The sequence below is a fragment of the Arachis ipaensis genome, chromosome B08 (genome assembly GCF_000816755.2).
Source record: "Arachis ipaensis cultivar K30076 chromosome B08, Araip1.1, whole genome shotgun sequence".
NCBI classification, from domain to species: Eukaryota; Viridiplantae; Streptophyta; class Magnoliopsida; order Fabales; family Fabaceae; genus Arachis; species Arachis ipaensis.
In genome coordinates, this window is record NC_029792.2 from 73956996 (window position 1) to 73960676 (window position 3681).

Consider the following 3681-nt stretch of genomic DNA (forward strand, 5'->3'; position numbering starts at 1 on the left):
CAAAATTCTTTTAATTTCTATTAAGTTCAATTAATTTTTTTTAGTTAATTTGATTTTAGTAATTAGTTTAGTTAGATTTGTTTTCTGATTAGTGGATTTTTAGGTTTTGATTAGATTAGGTTTAGTTAGATTTTTTTCTTTCTAATTTTAGTAATTAGTTTGATTTAAAATTTGTTGTTGAAACTTTTTTCCTCATGGTTTTTCAATTTTTGGTGTTGTGGCATAGATAGAAAGAAAGCAAAAAGGAAAAGATGTTGAAGGTGAAGGTGTATGCGGACCGCATGTCCCAACCATCTCGTGCCGCTCTTATCTTCTGCAAGTAATTCAATTCAACGTTGTATTTCTTTGCTGGAATTTGAATTCTGCTACTACTATTGCTAATGCTTAATTTCTCAATAAAGTTAATGGAATAGAATTCGACAAGATTAAAGTTGAAATCTCTAAAAGACAGCAGTTATCTCCCGAATTTGCAGGTAATCGTTACAATTACTATGCTTCCGAAGACACTTATCTACCTCTTTAATTAAACCTCCATAATCCGTCTCTATCAGCTATCAACCCTTTCAAGAAACTCCCTGCTATTGTTGATGAAAGGTTCAAGCTATTCGAGAGGTACTTCCTTCTTATTTCAATTTCATTTTGATCAATCATTTCTATGAATTTGAACTTCAATTAGACGTGTTCTTTTCTTCTTGGCAGTCACGCAATTCTTATCTATCTTGCTTCTGCCTTTCCTGGTATTGCTGATCATTGGTTGGTATTATCCCCTTTTCACTTATTTAATCACAATAATTTTCTTATGACTCCACAGATATGTGAATGACCACAGCGTTAGGTACTTGGTTGTCACATCTGCGTCACTTAAATTAAACGGAAAATCTTCTTCTTTTCAGGATGTATGGTGTGGCCCTGGAATTGGACTCGCATCAGATCATGCTTCTACTTCTGTGGATTGTGTGGTGGCAAGGAAGAATGCTTCTTCAAGAAGGAACCTTGATGCTGTTGAGAGAGCAACACATAAGGAAGAGGTATTCTTCTTTCTCCATCATCATCTTCTACTTCAATTCTTACTGTTTTCTTTTTTATTTATTTAATTGATTCATTTATGTTATTTTCTCTTCAGACACTGCATTTTCATGTTCATATAATTGTTGTGAATTGAATCCTCTTCTCTTCCTCAACTCAATGACAGTTCTTGATTGTTTAATTGATCAAAGATTGTACATTGGTTTGCCTGATGCGAAGCAAAGAATCCAAATTTTTGGTGTGCATACTTCTGGAAAGCAACTTGCAAAGGATGTTGATTTTGAAAAAGTATATTGCTTATCTATTCAAATTCACTTATCTCTTTTCCATTGAACTTATACATTGATTTCTTACATCAACAGCTTGTCTTCCAAATTGTTGGATTCTCAGGAGCAGATATAAGAAACCTTGTCAATGAAGCAGCAATAATGATGGTGGGTTTCTGCTGTATTTGATTTTATTCTTTGTTGTGCTACTAACTTCCAGATTTAGACTTGTTGTATGCAACATCATGGTGGTGTCTTCAGTGTGACTTTAATATGTCTGTAGTTGAAGGGAATGTGATTAATCACGGTTAAGAACTATAGGTTTTTGGTAAGGGGAGTTAATGTACAAATGATAGAGTTGATGCATTACAAAACATTTAAAGGCTGCAGCATCTATTTGTTTTATAATCTGAGAAGGCTCGAAGTGAGTTGGAGCATAGTCCAATCTTCTCATTCAGTTTATGAGAATTGACAATCATGTATTTTTCATTTATAATAGGAAACTGTTATAGAGAAACAAAGCCTTAACCTAGTGTTTTTGAGTGCTAGTAGTAGTTATGAAAGCCCAGGCCCATGAGTAGCCATAATCAAATCCTTGCATAGCTTCTGGTCATCTTGTATTCAGTTTACATGGTAAATTCCCCTTGCTGCTCTTCCCTCTGTTACTGTATTAGTAAGCAAAGATAAGATGCAAAATTAAAGCTTCTATTATTGGCTGCAGGTGAGGAAAGGGCATTCAAAAATTTTTCAGCATGACATTGTTGATGTATTAAATAAACAACTGCTTGAGGGTATGGGTGTGCTTCTCATTTTAAATAACAAAATAAATCAACAATTTTTTTAATGTTCAAATGTTTTTAATTCTTGTTGCTGTACTATTTTTGTACTGTTTATGAATTTATTATAGGTTTTGATGCGTGTGGATTAAAAGCTTACAATTTACCTTTTTTTTAGGTGATCTCAGATGCAAGACAACTTAATGAGAGAACTGGTAAATGATTCCATATGATCCCTTTTGTATCCATTTCTAGTTATTCCTATTTCTTAATTGATGAAAGTAGGACAAGTGACAAGTTTTATCAATATATGGTATTATGTAACCTTATATTCCTAGTGTATTATCCAATTTATACATGAATGACCAAAATAAAAAGGTCATGTGACTTTTTCTTAATTGATTATGTAGCCTTTTTAACAACCATACATGGTTACACAACCACCATTTGCTCTTGCTCTTGCATAAAAATAAAACTACTCTTCTGACTAGATACATCCTTTTATATATGGAAAATACATGTTAATTGAGGGCATTGATTCTGTATGTATGAATGTGAAGAGTGAATTTGATTAGTTAGATCTTTCACTAATAGTTAATATTATAATATAAAGCCACTTTTTTTAAACTCCAAAGAAATGTTCTGAAGATTGGGGGAAAAGAACAGATTCTTTAGAGCAAACACTAAGCAGGTTGTTCATCTATTTATATTTTTATTCATTTAAGAAATGATTAACAAATTAGAGCAAGGGCTTAATTCATAACTTTTTTTCTTATGAACTTTATATTTTTATTATTTATGCCATTTACAACCTTTTAAATTATAGTTTAAATTAAGATCATACTTTTTTGATCTTCTTGAGGCAGCTCTATTGAAAAATTATAAAGATTAACTCTCTTGTGTTAATAAACCGAGACAATGTTTATCTTTCTATTCTTAGCCATTTTTCTGTACTATGGCTACCCTTTTCACACACAAGTTTTACTTTTAAAATGAAAAGTTCTTATTAGTGCCAATTTTTTTCACTTTTTTAAGGATAATAAACTAGATGCTTAGAAAAGAGAACAAAAAACTAAACTTTTTCATGATAGATCCTTTCTTGCTTACAGTATTTGTATAGTTTATTGCAGTGGATGATTAATGTTACTGTTGATTCTGATTTTACACCATTTCATGTGTAATGAGGGTGGTTAGCAGCAGCACACACTTCATCAAATAAGATCAGTATTTGTTTTATTTTATGATTTCAGGAAGAGTTTAAGTCAATTTTCAGTTTTTTAATATTTGCTTAGTGTCATAGAGTTTGGATATTTCTTTTAAAATAGGGTTGTTCTCAGATCTTATTTGAGTGCAAAGAGACCTGAGGGATCTCTATGTCTCTCTTTGCAGTTAATGGTAACATTCCCCATGGAAATTCTTTTATAGACAACATTTGCTTTTTCATATTTTTCAAGACCTGTGACACCACTGCCATAACCCACCGCTTTGCGACGTCGGGAAGGTCGGAAACTGTCTAGGTGGTACTCCCGACAGCTTCGCTTCTCCATTCTGTCAAGATATCCAAATGCCAATTCTTTCATTTGCTAGTTATTCTGTCATTCAATTTCATCTTT

At 32.3% G+C, this 3681-nt stretch overlaps 1 long non-coding RNA gene across 1 annotated transcript; it reads left to right on the top strand.

The window, feature by feature from the left end:
* LOC107612357 lies at positions 391–892 on the top strand. Its single transcript, XR_001613714.2, has 3 exons — positions 391–473; positions 552–612; positions 700–892. It is a non-coding gene; the product is annotated as an uncharacterized LOC107612357 (long non-coding RNA).